The 20,243-nt window shown below is 45.3% G+C and overlaps 1 long non-coding RNA gene across 1 annotated transcript; it reads left to right on the top strand.

The window, feature by feature from the left end:
• The first annotated feature begins 1,591 nt into the window (after positions 1 to 1,591).
• Positions 1,592 to 14,747, top strand: LOC120373681. The gene is made up of 3 exons (XR_005585648.1): positions 1,592 to 1,647; positions 5,150 to 5,202; positions 14,578 to 14,747. It is a non-coding gene; the product is annotated as an uncharacterized LOC120373681 (long non-coding RNA).
• The last annotated feature ends 5,496 nt before the right edge of the window (positions 14,748 to 20,243 follow it).

Raw genomic sequence — 20,243 nt, 5'->3', positions numbered from 1 at the left:
CCACTGGCTCTGTAACCTTGCGCAAATCTCTCAACTTCTCTGTTCCTTAATTTATCCCTCTGAAAAGTGGGTACAGCAATAGTATGATGAATTAGCTAATGCATATGTGGCACCAGTGGACGTAATCAAAGCTGCTCAACTGTGTGTCATGGGACCAGTACAACTAACAAAAATTCCCCTTTAGCCCACGTGGAAAGGGACTGTGCTGAGTTCTGTCACTGATGCCACCATGACATTTTGAGTGGCCCCAGTGTGTGCAGCATAGTGGCACCCCTGAAGGACTAGGTGGCCATTAATGCTTAAGCGCACTTTCCCGAACTCAGAGCTCTTCAGGGCAAGGGCTATGGTGTTCCTATGAGTTTTTGTACAGTATCTAGCACAATGGGCCCTAGATTTCCTGTGCTGGCTTATTGTAAATCTCAATAACAGTCATAAGCCACAGAGGAGGGGCCTTAGGAGAATTAACTCACTTTCTAAAGTGATTAGTGTTTGCAGATGCTTAGGTGAAGCTAACTGCTAACTATTCTGACCCTGATCTTTGCACTCCTCCAGTTTTGAGTTTCAAACTGCTTCTTAGGGCTAGTCTACACTTACCAGCCGGGTCGACGCGGTGAGTTAACTTTCGAGTTGAACTATCGCGTCTAAATCTGATACGATAGTTCGAACACCCGGTGATCGACTCTACTCCACCACCAAAAAGCGGTGGCGGCGGACGTGGAGGAGCCGCGGACTTTGATTCCATGCGCGCCTGGAGTGGTAGTTGAACTAATCGGTACTTCATCATTCAGCTCGCTCTTCTTGCGCTGAACTGCGTACCACTTTAGACCCCCCTCCTAGTGTAGACCTGCCCTTAAGACATACTTATCTGCAAATCTGCAGCTGCAGCTGGTCCAGCTGAGGGGTGCCAGTGTGTGTGTGGCCACACACAGCTGCCAGCGGTGGTGTGTGTGGCCGCATTTGCAGCATTTGCAGCACTGTTGGGAGTGATGCATTGTGGCAGCTCGCAGCGTTCATGGGGCGCAGCAACGGGGGGGGGGGTGGGGTGGGCGGGGTGGGGCGGAGTGGAGAGAGAGAGGAGTTGGAGATTGGAGCCAACACTGTATGTCCTTCCTGCCTTGAAAAAACTTCCTGTTGTCATCATCCCTTCTTAACTGCAAACACTAACTGCAAACTGCACTCCCTCCTCTCCTCTCCCCCCTCTGCCCGCTCTGTCAAAAACACCCTCACCCCTGTTGCTCTCAATTCTTTTGTTTTGTTCACACATCACAGCAACAGCAAACTGTTGTTGTAGAGATAGGAAGCCGGGATCAATGGAAGGAGCTAGGGAGCAATGGACAAACAAAACAAAAGAGAGAACAAACAAAACAAAAAAAGGAGTAATTTATAAAGCATTCTCTGATATCTGCTAATACCCTGAGGCCAACAACGCGCTGGTGTGTGGCCACACCTGGCTGCAGCACCTGCGCACCAGCGCTGCAATGCTTATTCCCCCCATGTGCGGCCAGTGGCCCAGGAGTTGCAGCGCTGAGTTGCAGCAGCGCTGATGCTGTTGGAGCTGCTGCGCTGCAGCGCTGGTGGAGGCTTTCCAGCCCTTAGAATTAAACTGACAGGCATGGTCTGAAACCTACAACAAGGGCGTGGCTGCAGGTAGGATGATGACATTCACTGGAATATATTTTTGGCATTATCCACTAAATTAGTAATAAGTAAAATGACAAATCTGGGGCATTTTTTTGGGCAAACATTTTTTTTCTTAAACCTGAACGCTGAACTCAAATACCACTCTTTCATAAGGATAAGCATGGACCTGATTTGTTGAGGAAGAGTTCTATAGGATTTGAGTTTGCATCAGAGAGTCAGGAACAGCTCTGCACAATCCTTTTGGATGACACTGATTTAATTAAGTATAAAATCAATTGAAGCTTTTAAAAGGGATGGGCTTGAAAGTTAAACTAAGGAAAGTAAAATTGGAGAAATAAAAACAAAAAACAAAAGAAACTTTTGGTGTCAGGATCATGGAAACCCTGTTAAAGACTGTTTGTCCTGGAAATTCCTGTTAATTTGTTTGACTAGCATTACACACACACACACACATATATTTTGGTTTAAACGATACACCCTCGTTGCCCACAATCTACATGGAATTCAAGTTAACAAATATACATGCCTCAAAGTCTACACAACGTCAGCCACAAATATGCAGGCAGGAACTCTGGTAGCTTTGGTTGCTCGCGTTCCGAGTTAGCTATTGCAACCATTTATACTGCGCTCAGATAATTTGTTCTTAAATGCCGCACACACACACTGTGGTTCAGATGTGGTTTGGAAAGCTATAAAATGGGATTTAAGCTGGCTCTGCCCCTACTTTTAAATTTGTGGCTCAGTTTAGGGCTCAGATATATACACTCATGAGCATAGTCATACCCCAGCCTTCACCTAGTATTTAGAATAGCTGTATGCTGGAGAGGCTAAAAGTCAGAGGCAGCTGTTTACTGCAGAATGTGCACATGATCCTGTACTTGGAATAAGCTATTCTCTATGCCTATACTAGAATGACTGACATTTAAGTTCTAGCTTGAATAATTCATGCATTTGAAAACATTCATAAATTATTTGGGTTTTCACTAAATATATAATTTTATTTAAAAAAATTCCTTGGACCAAAAAAACAAAACAAACCCAAAAATCCATTCTCTTGTGCTTTGAATTTCGGTCTCCTTTGGGAAAGCCCTTCAGTGCAGTCACTGACATCGGAGTCTGACACTGTCATAGTGAAATGTCGGGGTACCCAAACTCAAGTCCTGGGGGGAGATCCTCAGCAGATCCTCTGTTGACTTCAATGGAGCTACAAGAATTTACACTAGCTGAGGACCAGCCCTATGACTCTTTAATAGTCCTGCAAGCTTCTGCGAGAGACTTGTGAAGACTGGGTCTGTCCCATAAAAAATCAGGGATAGTTTCAAGGGGATTGGCGTTAAGTTCAAGGCACCATGTTTCCAAGGATGGTGACTCACTGAGGCCCTATGCAGACAGAAGTCCAATTCTGAGCTTGAGTCTAACTCTCTTGTCCTCCCCTGGCGTCACCAGCAGTGCGTGAGCTCTGTTCACTAGCAGACTCTGGGAAGAAACATTTTATAGGGACAGAGGTTCTGCTGCTAGTTAACCAGAGCAAACAAAGTGACGCCATTTATTTTAAAGAAGTTCCTCTGGAGTAATTGACATGAGAATCTGGCCCCCTTAAATCAGCTCCTCCAAAGAATTAGTTTCTTCTAGAGAGACATTTGAATTACTGCAGTCAAATAATAGAGCTTAATATGTGGCTATGCTTCCTTTTGCCCCATTATTTTCTCACAGCCAGGTCACTCCAAGCTCTGCTATCTGCTTAGATCTTTTACTCAGTTTCTGAAAATGTAGATGATCATGTTGACTGTGAAACTGACATTTAGATTGTAAGTTCCTTGGGGGCAGAGACCGCCTTTTTGGTCTATGTTTGTACAACACAGTGGGGTCCTGGTGGATGATTAGGACCCCGAGGTGCTACAACAATACAAATAACAACTATATAATAGTACACTTTCAACTAGACACAGCATTCTTATCCACTTCCTGTCCTAAGCTGCTTTGTGCTGTTCAAAGCTTCTGCTTTCCACCCTAGCGCTTCTATGAGACCCCATCTTACATTCCTCCTGTGAAAAGATTTGTTTTTTTATTATATTCCCTCCAAATCACGTTTTCTCTCTCTCACATTGTTTGTAACATACAGATAAAAGTCTATTACTTTTGTGCTTTTTGCCAGGAGGTGTTAGTGTCACCTTTCCTAATTAACTGATTAATGCACTTGCACTTTGTCTAACATATCAACTGCTTACGTTAACTGCCTGTTGTGTATGCTTAACAAAAGACTTTGCTCTCTTTGTCTTTTGGCTCTGGGATTGATGCCAATTCATGATTGCAATAATGTAATCTCTTCTGAATATTTGAAGGAGAGAAAAAAGGATTTTGCAAATGAAATAGATTAATCTATACAGCTAGAGGGGGAAAAACTCGTGCTTTTTAATTAGACCTTGAGAGTAATTTCCCTTAAAGCAACGTGATCAAAGTAAGCAACAGCATTGACCTACCTTGATAGTGTTATCATATAACAGGCCTTTCTTCCAGGCTGTTGCTGGCCAAGATTTTCAGAAGTGACTAGTTCTCTTGAGTACTTCAGTTTATGGGTACTTGATAGGAGGGTCCTTGCCACTTTCTGAAAATCAAGACCCCCTGAGGATGTCTCAAGTTGGGCACCAACTGAGTCAATTGCCAGCTCCAGAGTACACCAGAACATTGGTTTTTCTTTTCAGACAAATACTGGCTATATCCCTAAATGAATTTTATTATAAAATTGCAACTAGAAAAAGTGACAGGTTTCAGAGTAGCAGCCGTGTTAGTCTGTATCCGCAAAAAGAACAGGAGTACTTGTGGCACCTTAGAGACATGCTGAAATAAATTTGTTAGTCTCTAAGGTACCACAAGTACTCCTGTTCTTTTAACTAGAAAAAGATGATTTTAAGGTTATTTTATTAATCTCATGGATAATATAAGAGTGTTCTCTATGGGGTATTCACAGATGATTAAATGACTGAAACAACAGGGCTTCGTATATGTCTCCTGGGGAAACCTTTCACAGCCTAATAGATTTCACCATTAGGAAATGTTTCCTGATAGTCAGTCTACATTTTCTTGTAAAAGCAGCAAAGAATCCTGTGGCACCTTATAGACTTACAGACGTTTTGCAGCATGAGCTTTCGTGGGTGAATGCCCACTTCGTCGGAGTGGAAGTGTGGAGTGGAGTGTCGCAAGAGTGGAAATTTCCAGGGGCAGGTAAATATAAGCAAGCAAGAAGCAAGCTAGAGATAACGAGGTTAGATCAATCAGGGAGGATGAGGCCTTGTTCTAGCAGTTGAGGTGTGAAAACCAAGGGAGGAGAAACTGGTTCTGTAATTGGCAAGCCATTCACAGTCTTTGTTTAATCCTAAACTGATGGTGTCAAATTTGCAAATGAACTGAAGCTCAGCAGTTTCTCTTAGAAGTCTGGCTTCATCCCCTTTTGGGAGTCAATTAACACCTTCTTGAACTTAAATGATTCCTTTCCTTTCTCTTCAAACAGATGGTTATCAAGCACCTCCAGGAGACCTGATCCAGAGCCCATGGCAGTCAATGGTAGGACTTACATTGACTTCAGTGCTTTTGGACCTGACCTGAGTCTTGATTTTCTATCCTAGTTATGTATACTGAAATTTGTAAACTTGCCTTTAAAATTAGTCATCATACTGGTTTTGGTTACTCCTCTCTATATTCCTTCTAATTTTTTTTATATACTTTTGTACTGAATTTCCTAGAATTTACAGTTCCTGATGTATCCCTCTGACAATATGACCAGTTTTCCTATTCTGCAGCTGCAAACAAGCTTTAAAATCTTTTGGGGATTTCTTGCCAGTTAATAATTCCCAAATCTCACTTTAGTCCATCTTCTGCATGTTTCTCATGCTTAAATCTGGACAGCATTATCCAGGTCAGGACTATCCTGTCAAATTGTAGGAGAGTAATTAACCATTGGAACAATTTGCCACGGGTCATGGTGGATTCTCCATCACAAACAATTTTTAAATCAAGATTGGGTGTTTTTCTAAAAGATCTGCTCTGGGAATTATTTTGAGGACGTTCTATGGCCTGTGTTATACAGGAGGTCAGGAGGATGATGACAACGGTTCCTTCTGGCCTTGGAATCTATGAATCTGAAACTGGGGGCAGATGGGGATGCTCTGTAACAAGGTTTCTTAGTTTTTTTTTTTTTTAGATGGGCCACACTGTCCTTTAGCAAAAAATAATGAGGAGTACTTGTGGCACCTTAGAGACTAACAAATTTATTTGGGCATAAGCTTTTGTGGGCTAAAACCCATGCCATTGGATGCATGTAGTAGAAAATACAGTAGGTAGATATATATACACAGAGAACATGAAAAAAAATGGGTGTTGCCATACCAACTCTAACGAGACTAGTCAATTAAGGTGGGCTATTATCAGCAGGAGAAAAAAAACTTTTGTAATGATACTCAGGATGGCTCATTTCAAACAGTTGACAAGAAGGTGTGAGTAACAGTAGGGATAAAATTAGCATGGGGAAATAGTTCTTACTTTGTGTAATGACCCATCCACTCCCAGTCTTTATTCAAGCCTAATTTAATTGTGTCCAGTTTGCTGATACAGACTAACATGGCTTCCACTCTGAAAAGGGTCTTTTAGGAATACATTCTAATATCCTTTACATCTAAAATAGGAAAAATAACTGTAATTGATACCAAAGCATAGGTTTTAAAAAACTGCCAAGCCACGACCACTAACTGGACATATTTCCTACATCAGTGTTTCCCAAACTTGGGACACCGCTTGTGTAGGGAAAGCCCCTGGTGGCCCGGGCCAGTTTGTTTACCTGCCGTGTCCGCAGATCCGGCTGATCGTGGCTCCCACTGGCTGCGGTTCGCTGCTCCAGGCCAATGGGAGCTGCTGGAAGCGGCGCGGGCCAAGGGACTTACTGGCCGCCGCTTCCAGCAGCTCCCATTGGCCTGGAGCAGCGAACCGCGGCCAATGGGAGCCACGATCGGTGGACCTGCTGACACGGCAGGTAAACAAACTGGCCCGGCCCACTAGGGGCTTTCCCTACACAAATGGCATCCCAAGTTTGGGAAATGCTGGGCTATAGGATGTAAAAAGGTGAGAACCACTAATCTAAAACATTTTCAAACGTTTGGTGTTGGCTACTGGGAAAAAGACTTGAGGAACTTATCTCAACTAAATTGATTCACCCAATCCAAGTAGTAGCTTGGTCTGGAGGGGTTCACCCTTCCTTAGCTCTGTTGTCCACTTGTGCTGCCATACTTAGACTCGGTCAGGAGATCAAGAACAGGATGTCTTATTGAATGAACTTACAGCATCTCATCTGAACACTATCACTTGCCAGACCCTGTTGCATTTCTTCAATGCAGCTTTTTCTGTTACAGCTTAACAACTTAATGTACAGTCCGTGGAGGGAAGAGTTGCAAGCGCGGGCTCTTTAAGGCAAGAAGAAGCACGTGCTATGTGTTAGGGATTCATGTCTGGATGTAGCTGTTTAATGTATTCCAAGAGCTTTATTCACTCCTAATGAGAATTTGCAATCTCGAAAATCTCTTCTAACCTTCGGATAGAACTTGCAATCAAGGACCCGGCCACTCATGCGTCTTAAATAACTTCTGTCACATTCTGTGAGAGTTTGTAGAATTAGCCCCAGTATCCTGTGCAAACTCTGCTTTGGATACTTACACTCTGCCTCACCAAGACCCCTCTGGATGTTTAGCATGATGCTGCCTTTCACTTCCAATTCCGTCTTAGTGTTGACAGGGCTTAGCTGGCGGCAGAGTTCCAAGGCGAAGGGAGGGAGGGGGGAGCTGAGTTTCAAATGGTGGATGAAGTTATCCCTTTATTTCCAATCTGTAAAAGGCTGTGGGATCTTTTGGGATGAAAGGGGCTATATAAATGTTATTACTAGTAATTAGAGCTGGTTGGGAAAACTCAGACAGAACGATTTTCTGTTGGAGAATGCAGTTTTGTCAAAGCTGAAATGCTTTGTGAAACTACCAGTTTTGCCAAATTTTCATTGCAGAGGTAAAAAAAAATCCCAACAACATTCTTAGAATACAATTTTTTAATTTGAATTTTTTAAAATTTTCGTTTTATATTATGTATTATAATTATTTATAATAATTTATAAATTTTAAATTAAAAAAGACAAAATTGAAATGAAATGTTTTGATTGATCTGCAATTAATTTTTCCTGGAATTTTCTTATGTGGAGAATTTTGAAATTTTGGGTTTTCATTCTTAACCAGATTGAAGGCAAATGTTGAAATCTTGAAATCTTGTGTAAAATGGAACTTCTGTCCTTGGCACAACTCTTTTAGTAATATAAATAATAAAATAATATTCCAGTCAGAATAAATAACCAGGTATTAAAAAATTGCCTTAAATTACTTACTCATCTTCTTTCCAAAATAAGAAAAAGTTGTTATTAAACTAGAAGATCTCAAAGGGGAAGCAGTTATGTGTCTGATAAAATTTATTGAAAAATTGTCCTAAAATAATGTAAAAGGGAAATACTCCAGGAAAAAGATAATCAGAAAAACACTATCTAACATGTATAGAGTGCTCTTCAATCAACATGATCCCCCAAATGCTTTACATACATTACCTTCAGGAATAATTTCCCTATTGCAGAAATGCAGCCATCTCTGGGGTGGATAATGGTTATGTTCAATGGCATACAGCAGTGTTTCCCAAACTTGGGATGCCGCTTGTGTAGGGAAAGCCCCTGGCGGGCCGGGCCAGTTTGTTTACCTGCCGCGTCCGCAGGTCTGGCTGATTGCGGCTCCCACTGGCCACGATTCACTGCTCCAGGCCAATGGGAGCTGCTGGAAGCAGCGCGGGCTGAGGGACGTACTGGCTGCCACTTCCAGTAGCTCCCATTGGCCTGGAGCAGTGAACTTCGGCCAGTGGGAGCTGTGATCGGCCGGACCTGCAGATGGGGCAGATAAACAAACCGGCCCTGCCCGCCAGGAGCTTTCCCTACACAAGCGGTGTCCCAAGTTTGGGAAACACTGCCATAAGGTAACAATAGAGTAGAGGAAGTGAAGTAAAATGTCATATCCCACTGAAACTGCAAGGGGGAATTTATGGTGACAGAACATACTACATTTAGTATCCCCTATAGCTAATAACACCACTCCTGCAAAAACTGCCATGGGATCTCACTGGGGCTTGGTTTTAAGTCTCATGCAAAAAGAAAACATTTCCAACAGTACAATGCTCCCTAGCATTAAGCTGGGGCACTAGCTCAGAAATGATGCAGGGGGAAGAGTGCCATCTATTGAACTACCAATACTAGCAGCTGAGTTTTTCTTGGAAGACTCTTAGTTGAGGCTTCCAAAGAAGCAGGGTTGACCCAGCGTAGCTCGTGAGACTTGCTATTATAGCCCAACGTGGAATGCAAGCAGGCAATGATATGCTGCTTCTATTTTAAAGAGGAGCTCTAATCAAAATGTTCCCTTTGGCTGTTGCAAATTCCAGATACTGGAGGAAGTGTGTGACAGTAGAGAGGGGGCAATGGATTTGGGAATATATTATAGTGTTTTCCCATTTATACATTTTTCATAACCAGCAAGGGAGAATAACTTCTTTGGCAAACAACCTCATACTAAGCATATTTTTCTAAAAATGTTTACACTTTTTTTCCTGACAAATTTCCTGACTTTACTGATAGCACATCACAGTGATTGACCTGTGTAATTTGAACTCTCTCTCTCTCTCTCTCTCTCTCTCTCTGTGTACTTTGGCTCACTGAAAATTATTCATATGGGTTCCATGTTCTTATTTATTTGTATTCACTAGCACCCAAAGGCCCTAATCAGGCATCAGGCCCTTATTGCGCTAGGTGCTTTACACACACATAATAAAAAGATAGTCCCTGTCCCAAACAATTTAAAATGTCTATATAAAGGGTCACCTCTGGGAGAGATTATTTAGTAGTGCAGAGAGAAGGATGTTGGACGTGAAAACTCCACCAGATGCAGGGAATTTGTCTCAAACCTCCACTGAATTAGATGGTTGAATTTTAACACTGGTCCCCTATAGTACTCAAGAGGCCCCTCCAGCCGATCGGTGGCTATAGTCGAACATCCAGCAGTAGGAAACCAAATGAAGCATTCGGAAAAAGAAACAGAACACTTTTAATCGATGTTCCCAAGCATCACAATGGAGGTGATATTAGAATGCTGGTGCATGTATGGCACAGCATCACATTCACACCTCGTCGCTGTTCATGCTGATCGAAAGGGCAGATTGAGAAGGTGATAGATTTCCTCTTTGCTACTGTACAAACATTCCTACAATCTCAAGAATGGATATACTGCAAAGCTTCCTCCATGGCTCACACATACACCTACTGCGATCATGTCACTCGCCTTTACGGGGCTCCAGGGAGAAAACTCTATGCAACATCGGAACGACAACTGAGCTGAAGGTGGAGCAGAAGCACAGTAACCCAAAACAAAATGGATACAATCCATTTTTGAAGCGCCACCCTCTATAACCGCTGGGATGGTGGGCAAAGCAGACCAAAACAATAAAAGCTCCACCTCCTTAGTTGAGGGAGGGGCAACAAGACTCAGAACTTAACAAAGTGTGTGGGACAAAAAACGAACAAACAAGGACAGAGGAGGCAGGTCATTGGGTCAAAAGCAAGGAACCAGAAGGGGACCCTGCGAGCTTGTCTACACTGCAGTCACACACCCCGGGGCTGGCCCATGTCAGCTGACTCAGGATCACAGGGCCTGGGCTGTAGCGTTATAAAGTTGCAGTGTAGATGTCCAGGCTCGTGCAGGAGTCTGGGCACTGGGACCATCCCCGTTCATGGAGTCTCAGAGCCCGGGCTCCGATCTGAGCCTGGACATCTACACTGCAGTTTTATAGCCCAGCGGCCTGAGTCAGCTGACACAGGCCAGCCACAGGTGTTTTATCCCCAGGGCAGAGAATCACAGACAATACCCGCTGCTGCGAGAAGGATTCCAAGACAACAGTGGACATGATCCAGAGCAACTCTGCCTGGATGTATGACTGGACAAGGTACCAGAAAAAAGTCCCCGTAGTCACAAAGAACCACCACCCCTTTCAGCTTCCCTCTCCTGCATTGATGGATGGGCCTCTTGACTAGTGACATGCAGAGGTTGATGGGGAGGTCTTGGGACTTAGTGACATCTCTGGAGAACGAAACCCTCTGTTGAGTGAATGGAAACAGCACAGGAAGCCACAGTGCAATATACTCCCCTCTCCCTTCCCAGAATGCCTCAACCAAAAAAGATTCGTCCTCTAGCAAGGAGAAGAGTCCAGTTCTGGTCCTATTCAATCTTTGGCCTCTCTGCTGGAATTCTGATCATGGTGCATAACTCCATCTTTTCTAGGGTGACCAGGTGTCCTGATTTTATAGGGACAGTCCCAATATTCAGAACTTTGCCATATATAGGTGCCTATTACCCCCCCACACCCATCCCGGCTGCGGTTCGCTGCTCCAGGCCAATGGGAGCTGCTGGAAGCGGCGCGGGCCAAGGGACGTATAAAATAATCTTCAACCCAGATCTCTGTTTTACACGTACAGTCATATAAGGTCAATTCTCTAGTGGTGTAAATTGGCAGAGCTCCATTTTCTCCTCCCATAAATCAATTTAATTAAAAGTGTCTTCTGATGTGTCTTTGTTTAGCAATAATGTTAATCTGAGAAGGTGTTATGGCAGGAAAACAATTCCCTTCTTAAAAAAAATATATTGGCTCAACCTTACTAAAAAAGTTGGGACAATAAATGTATTGTTCTCTGAGAACCTTTTGTCCTGCCAATACATTTGCTCTCAGTATCTGGGGTAGAGAAAAAAAAGCTAACGATGCTCACAAGCATAAATTGGCCAAATAAGTAACAAGGATGAATTAACTGGATACTCATCTGATAAAGTAAGGTCACCTTCTTCCATACTCTCTACCCAATGTCCCCAAAAAACATGAAAAAAATCCAACCCCCAAACTTCTGTGGTGCTGCTGAAGGTCTACATTGGGTCAGGACTTTGGTCCAAATTCAGCAAAGCACATATGCACATCGTGCTTAACTTTAAACTGGAGTTTAAATCCAAATGGAGTCAACTGGGCTTTTGAAACAGTCTTATAAGGATGTCACTCAGCCAATCAGAGAACAGAAATAATACAATAAGACCAATCCAAAAGCAGATAAAGAGGCAAAAAGTAGCAGAATAGCTGATTTGTAATGCATTATTTGGTCAGCTCCAGACTTGAATATTGGCTGAAGCTTTGGTCCTGACTGGTTTCCATATCTTTATTGGAGTTCCTCCTGGTTTTTCATGTTCCCCATGTCTAAGTTAGAATATCCCCTCTGTTATTAACTCTCATGATGACCTCTTGTTGCTCAAAGCCTTTGTGACCTCCAGAAGTGTCGTGGATCAGAACAGGATATAGTAGCTAGAATTCAAGACTATCCTGGGAAATATCAGGACAGGTGGCCAGTCTAAGTGTATTAGTTAGCTGATGGTTGTCAAGGGTCAGGTCTCAAACTGATCTCTTCCTCCAGTTTGCAGCTAGTTCAATGTGTTCTCATCTTTTTATTACATGGATTCCTAAAGATCTCATCCTATAGTATCAGATGCTACCTCAAACATTTAGAAGTACATCGATCCTTCAAAAAGGAGGCATGCAGGAACCGCTACCAGCAGAGGCTGCCCAAGGCATGCACTGAATTAGAGCATCCTGCAGTGCCCTGGCCATACCCCCTATTGGCCAATATTGGGGCTTTGCTGGCTGGCTGAAGGCCCACTGGTGGAGTGGTAAATGGAAGTGCCTTGCATCACTAGGACCACTACCCAGGCAAACTTTCTGGCAGCATGTGCACTCTGCTATGATCTGTAGCAGTAGCTGCTGGCATTGGCCCTAAAATCCCAGAGGCTGAAAATCCATTCATACCTTTAAACATCCTTGTGGCCATTTTCTGTCCTTTTTCAACGCCAACTCCCTTTCCTAAGGTGAGGTGACCATCTGAACTGGGCACAATATTCCAGATGGAAACATGTACTTGTCTGATATAATTGTCACCATACTTCTGCATTATCTTCTTGACTCATTTTAATGCACCCAACCCTATTTTTCAAATTACCCAGAAGACAAACATTTTCACTGAGCCCTCCATGGTGGCTCCTTTCTCCTCAGGGAGTCCTGTAGGTTTGGAGTCCATCAGCATACACAGGAGCTGTTCCTATGGGACAGACCAACACTACACCTCAGTTTAAGGAAGAAGTGAAGAATGCCTTGTGCAATGGAAATCACAGGGGGAAATTAGGGAGACAAAATAGAGGCGCCCACATTAGAATTGACCAGGACATTAGAGTATAACTAGGCTTGGCAGAGTTCAATTTTTTTAAAATAATTTTGATGGATAATATCCATGTTTCTTTTACAGCTTTTTTCCCAGTTATCAATTTAAATTTTCATAGTCGTAGGAAATCATTGGCTGTGTTTGTGAGCCAATGGGTCAGACAATAATTATTTAATGACTGTAGATGCTGAGATTCAAAATGTTAAAGATTTATATGCATTAAAACACAAATTGTCAGCATCTCATGCCAAAGTAAATATTCTTAACTCAAACTCTAATAAGTTCTCAAGCAGCATTTTTCTTACTTTTCCTATCTGTAAATTTTGGTTATCATCACTGGAAACATTTTTTTTCATTGCTTTGTGTATATAGAGCAGGGATCGGCAACCTTTGGCACGTGGCCTGCCAGGGTAAGCCCCCTGGGGGGGCCAGGCTGGTTTGTTTACCTGCCGCGTCCGCAGGTTCGGCCAATCGCAGCTCCCACTGGCCGCAGTTTGCTGCTCCAGGCCAATGGGGGCTGCAAGAAGCAGTGCGGGCCGAGGGATGTGCTGGCCGTCTTTCCTGCAGCCCCCATTGGCCTGGGACGGTGAACCGCGGCCAGTCGGAGCCGCGATCGGCCGAACCTGCGGAAGCGCAGGTAAACAACTGGCCCAGCCCGCCATGGGGCTTACTCAGGCTTGTCACGTGCCAAAGGTTGCCGATCCCTGGTATAGAGTGAAATCGGCGTTTACAGATATGTACTGATGAAAATCTAATCCTTCCAACCTAGTTATAACATCGCTACTCCTGCCATGGGATATTTAATGACTAGTAATGGTCAGGTTCTCAGTTTAGTATCTTGGGTGAAAGATTAGGGTGGTGTTTCAGTGTTGATTTAGAGGAGCAATTGCTTCAAAATCTTGATTTTTCTATAGAGGCCTCCTAGCCACGCTCAGCCTTGCAAGACCTGACCCAATCACAACATGAAATGGCATGGTTGTAGCTTTTGTCAAGGTAACTGATGTGATATTTACTCTGTGAAGAGCATATATTTTAATCCCAGCCACAGAAGGCAGCCACATTGTAAGGATAAACTAATATCTCTGCCAAAAAAATAAATAAAAAAAAATCTCATTTCATTTTACTCAAACTGCCTTATCACTCAGAGCAAAATACTATACATGGATCTAATTTACATTTTTGCACAATCTTGAATCTTAATAATGCACCTAAATTCACCTTTAAAAGCAATTGCACACGTACTTTCTATAACCATTAATAAAAATAATAATAAAAAAGAGAGTGAAAATCCCTTTAAGGCACAAATAAAACCTGCTAGGTGTTGAAATGAGGTCAAAAGATATTTGCTACGACTGTGCAGTATAAAAGCAGCAATTATTTCTTTGGAAAGTCTGCGTTTTAAGGACTTAAACAAAAGCCTCAAGGAAGCTGCCTCAGAACCTAGAAGGAATTGCCTGTGGCTTTAAAAGGAGTCAAGGAAAGAAAGGGAGGAAAGGAAGCAATTACCCGGCTAACAATGGTACATTAAGAACTTTGATTCTTTTCTTAAATTGAAGCTCCTTCTTCACTGTGTTTTCCAGCTGGGTGAGCCTAGGAAATCGCCTTCCTGTAGAACCAGCTCACAACAACCAGGGAAAGGAAAATGCTCCAAGCTCGCCAAACTAGAAAAATCAGTGGAGACCCCCTCAAGAGGGAAGCTTTTTAGACTCTTTAAACTTGTCCCCTTCCTTCTCTGCCAGGTGTCAGAATAAAGTCAGTAATGGACAAAGCTTTGGTTAACCCCCTTTCTTCCATCCCCATTTCATTTCACCTTCCCTCCTTACCTCAGGCCTTGCCCAAGATGTTTACAGCAGTTTATTCTCATCTCTCCCTGCACCCTGCTTCCCCTCAACCTCTCTAATGGCCTATCTGCTCATCTATATTTCCGCAATGCAGTAAACTCTCGCCACGCCTCCTCCTGCCCCAAGACACCCCTGGAATGCCCACTGTGCCGGAGGGACAGGGGTGAGGAGCCTAGACCTGGCTATGCTGACTTTGTATGACCTGGGTTTTCTCTACTCAGGGGGAATCCTTAGTGCAGGGGTGGGCAAATTTTTTGGTCAGAGGGCCCCATGGGGGTTTGCAAAACTGTATGGAGGGCCGGGAAGGGAAGGCTGTGCCTCCCCAAACAGCCTGCCCCCTGCCCCCTATCTGCCCCCTCCCACTTCCCGCCCCCTGACTGCCCCCCCTCAGAACTCCTGACCCATCCAACGCTCCCTGCTCCTTGACCCTCTCCGCCTCCCACCCACTTCCCCCCCTGCCCCCCCCCCCTCTCCCCCCCATCCCATCCCGCCCCCCTCTTGTCTGTCCTCCGCCTCCCCCCTCCCCCCCCCCCCTGCCCCCCTCAGAACTCCCTCATCCCCCAACGCCCCTGCCTCCCCCCCCTCCCTCCCCCCACCCACTCCCCCCCCCCTGACCACCCCGACCCATCCAACGCTCCCTGCTCCTTGACCTCTATCCGCCCCCTCCCACTTCCTGCCCCCTGACTGCCCCCCTCAGAACCTCCGACCCATCCAACGCCCCCTGCTCCTTGTCCTCTATCCGCCCCCTCCCACTTCCCGCCCCCTGACTGCCCCCCTCAGAACCTCCGACCCATCCAACGCCCCCTGCTCCTTATCCCCTGACCGCCCCCTCCCAGGACCCCTTGTCCTAACTGCCCCTCTGGGACCCTCACCCCCTATCCAACCGCCCCCTGTTCCCTGTCCCCTGACTGCTCCCTGGGACCTCCTGCCCCTTATCTGACCCCCCACCCCACCCTCTTACCATGCAGCTCAGAGCAGCAGCAGCTCGCAGCCCCACCATCTGGCCGGAGCCAGCCATGCTGCCCACGTGGTGGTGTTGCTGTGGGGGAGGGGCTGGGGGCTAGCTTCCCGGGCCATGAGCTCAAGGGCTGGACAGGACAGCTGGCCCGCGGGCCGTAGTTTGCCCACCTCTGCCTCAGTGTCCTGCCAGGTTACCGCTACATCTCCTTTGTGCTGCAGGAGTGACACAAAGGGGATGGGTTGGGGGGATCTAGCTCCCAGTGTCCAAGTTTCAGTGCAGAGGGTGCTGGCACACCAGCTAGACCATCAGGAAAGGGGCATGGAGACAAAGCCCCCAAAGCCGCAGCTTAGAAATTTTAGAGCTTGTTTATGCAAATCACTGAGTGCCCTCAGCGCCCCTGGAGGTTAATGGGAGTTGAGGGTGCTCGTGCTCAGCTGAACATCTTGCAGTGTCAGATCCTAAGTTCTATTTCTTGGAGGTGATTTAATTAAAAAACAAAACAAGACAAAAAAAAAATCCCTCTCAACTTGTCTTGTTGTGTGGGGAATATGTGCAGAGTCCTGACAAGAAGCAGTTTACAAGCACACTGATTTTTCAACAAACCACCAGAGCATCCCTTGTAAGATCAAATAAATTAGCAATATGCACAGTGCAACATAAAGGTCAGTGAGATTAAAGAAGAGAGGCCTTCCCAGCGTTGAAAACAAAGCTCCAAGGCAGCCAGCAGAGGCGGGGACTGGACAGTTAACCACCCACATGGGAGCTGTAACGTAGTTTCCACATATATGCTTTCTGCCTTGGCCAATGAGTTGCATAGGCTGTTTCCAAGAGCATGGAATTTGCTGGTTTGCATTGTATTTAAATATTTGGCTTAGCAGGAAATACCCTGAACGCAGCTGTGTCCTGCTGAATATTGGAAATAGCAATAACCCAATCCATTTTATGAGGCCTATAAAGTTATCATCCCACTGTCCAACCTCTCTAACCATGTGCCCTCCTACTCACTCACCCTGCTCCTCCAGGCTTGGCTTCCAGCCCATGACTATCCACAGCTGGCTGTGATTCTTGTGATGTCCCATCTGGCTGGAACTGTCTTTCCCCACCATCCTGTGGAACCAGAGTCACTTCCCCTCTTTAGGTCTCTCCTTGAAACCTTCTTGTTCATTAGGCCTGTTAATCCCCGCTCATCTTCCCCACACCCAGTGCTGCCCCCCAGCTCCCTCCCTGTAACACCCATCTCCACTCCCCCCTCCATTTCTGTTCCTTACCATCTGTCTCTCCCCCCGGTAACTAGCTTGCAGGGACACATTTCCATTTCCCCTACCTTTTAGGTTCTTACAATGCTCTGTGTCTGTACATCATCTTCTCCTTCCTCGCTGCATGAGTCCTTTGCCCCCCAGCCCAACTCTTTTCCCATATGAGTGGATTCAGCCTTGGCTCCTGAGTGTGTGTGTGTGCGTGCAGGCACCACCCATGTGTGTCAAATCCCCATAAATTGCGGCCTCATTTACCTTGTGCCTTGTCACGTGTGTCTGAGGGATTTTTTTAAAAAATTCTCCCTCTGGATATTGTTGACTTCAAAGAGATTTTACTCTCCATATCTATAGGTCAAAACACTTGAGTGCATGATTGTAACGGGCTTGACCTCTGTAATGAAAGCAGGTCATGGAGTCAGCGAGAGGTCCCTATGGTCAAAGAACACTTGTTGTGGGTCTTTCATGAGGCAGTGGATGCTGGAAAAGGTATAATGGGAATGGTATTTAAGGTGGGGCTGGAATACCCCTAGGTACACCAGTGCTTGTCCAAGTTAAAAGCTCTTGAAGGCTGAAGCCTGGACTTATGATCCAGCTAGTGACCCGACCTCAGTACTCTCTGAATCTGAAGGAGAAACCAGTGTTACATCTGTCCCAGACACTATGACTGGTTATGCATATGTGTCCCACTGGTGAGTGGTTCCCCCTGTGTCTAACCTTCAGAGGATACGAGTTTGTTACAGCCCTAGCATGAGAGCTTTAACTCAAGCTGTAGCAGCTCATGCTGTTACCTCTGGAGGTATCTGGTTCCATCCCCTGTGTGTCAGCCAAGATGGGACCCAGCTTACCCACCAGAAGGTTATGCTCACATATTTCAGGACAGAATCTCGTCCTTCATGCTCCCACCCCAGGAGCAGCAGTGTTACCTTGCTGCACTTGCAGTTTACATCGCCAGGTCCTGCCGTCCTTTTGCGGCTCCCATCCCTAACAGCGCTCTGCCTGACAATCTGCTGGGCTTGGTAATTCCCATACAGCACCATCTGGGCTGAAGGCATGTGAATGCCCAACATGACAATGTATAAAAATTCCTAGTTTATGCTTATTAATACCGGATTGTGAAAATAACCATCAAGCCTGATGAGATCATAAGGCTGATCATGAGGTGCCTTTTGCTGTGCATTATGCAAAGCGTGTTTCACTTTGGGGAGAGATTTGTGCTCTGGTACTCTGTGGCCAGTGAGGGGGTTGGATTTTAAAAGGCAGAAGCCTGAGCTGTGGCCAGTGCTTTGGACAGACCCTGCAGGAGGAGGGAGGTGCTGCTGACAGCTGTTTGAAGATGGTGGCTGAATATTGCCTCAGGAGTTCTTGTGGGTAAGCAAAATCTAACACAGCAAAAGTACGCTGATTTGGTGTAGCTTCACCTGGTGACATCACCAACTAATCCGTCCTCTTGCTGGGTGGAAGGGAGGACATTATCAGCACCATCACTTGGTGCCATGTACGGACCATCTAGATCAGTGTTTCTCAACCTTTTCAGGTTGGCGACCTTTTATTCTAAGTCAAAAATGGCCATGGTCCCTTTACATTTACTGTAAAATATGGATCAGTGATAACAATGATAAGAATTTATTTGTATGTGTGTTTCAAGAGGTGGATAGAGAATGCTTGACAGTGGAGGGTAAGGGAGTGGCGGATTAAGAAAGATTTTCTTTGCTTTAGGTTGTAACAATTATTTCAATCCCTTGTGACCCCTCGGATGACCTTTCATAACCCCCCTCAGGGTTGCAACCCTCCGATTGAGAAACATTGCTCTAGAGCAGTGTTTCCCAAACTTGGGACGCCGCTTGTGTAGGGAAAGCCCCTGGTGGGCCGGGCTGGTTTGTTTACCTGCCGTGTCCACAGGGCCGGCCGATCGTGGCTCCCACTGGCTGCTCTAGGCCAATGGGAGCTGCTGGAACCGGCAGCCAGTACATCCCTCGGCCTGCACCGCTTCCAGCAGCCCCAAGCACCTGCTTCCTGCGCTGGTGCCTGGAGCTGGCCTTGACCCGCGTTCAACTGATTTACTGGGTGATCTTGGGCAAGTCATTTCCATGCCAGTGCATCATTTTCCCCCTTCTGTAAACTGGGGATGGTTCCACTAACCTCCTTTGTAAAATATGTTGAGAGCTGTGGGTGAAAAGCACCATGCAAAAACTAGGGATTAGTATTATTATCTGAAAAGCTTTAGTTAGTGCTACTCCATCCAGCCAGGATCACTGCACTCAGTGAGAGCTAACAGTGCTTTAGGTAGGGTTTTAGGATGTTAATTCCAGGCTCTTGGTGATGCACACAACATCCTTGAGTGGCAAAAGAAGCACCATGCAATAATCTTCTCTTGGATTAATGAAATAACGAGAGGATGCCATCCACGTTCGGGGCTTAATTGCAAACGAGAGGCTTTGTTTCCCCAGCTATGAGAGACGGTCTCTGGAGAGAAGTTAGGAGGTGCATCCTAATACAGCAACTCAGGATGCCTATGAAGAGCATGCTGCCATAAATGAGAGGAAGGCACCTACATTGACTGGGGCTCTATAAATTCCAAGGACAGACCAACAGGCATATTACCTATAGAGGTGTAATGTTCAGGTCCACCTCTGGGGGAGCTCTTCCTTCTGCCCATACAAGCTGGGGCTCTGTAGTTTGCTGCAACAATTTATGTACCCTATGGAAAAAATGTTTTGTGTGTGAGCCTTGAGGAGACTCATTGGAAATCAAGCCAGGGAAGCTCTGTGTGGGAAGCTGCTGTAATTCCTGGATTTGGGAGTCTGAATAAGCTCCTGTGTTTTAGCCTCCAAGATGCTATACATTCAGCCGAGATGGTAAAAGCGAATAACCTACCCCCAGAACACACACACACATACTCATGGACGCATTCTAATAACACCTCTGAACTTATTACCCACACAAGCTGGTGGTGTGAGAGACTGACGACCCCATAAATTACCTTCTCTTTCTGCTCTGAGTGAAAGTGATAGTCTAGCACTGTAATTCCTGACAGTAAGTCATGGCTCCATTTCTGGTTGGACAGGTTTGATTGGCCACTAATTTACTCTCCCTCCTCTCATAATCCAGCCCATCTTGCTTGCTATGCTCTGCCAGCTTTCATCAATTTGCTGCTGCTAGGAGTATTTTCATACAAACGAATGGCCGAT

This window comes from Mauremys reevesii, linkage group 10 (genome assembly GCF_016161935.1).
Source record: "Mauremys reevesii isolate NIE-2019 linkage group 10, ASM1616193v1, whole genome shotgun sequence".
In the NCBI taxonomy this organism is placed as follows: Eukaryota; Metazoa; Chordata; order Testudines; family Geoemydidae; genus Mauremys; species Mauremys reevesii.
The sequence above is the reverse complement of the archived record's forward strand: the minus strand, read 5'-3'. Positions and strand labels throughout refer to the sequence as shown.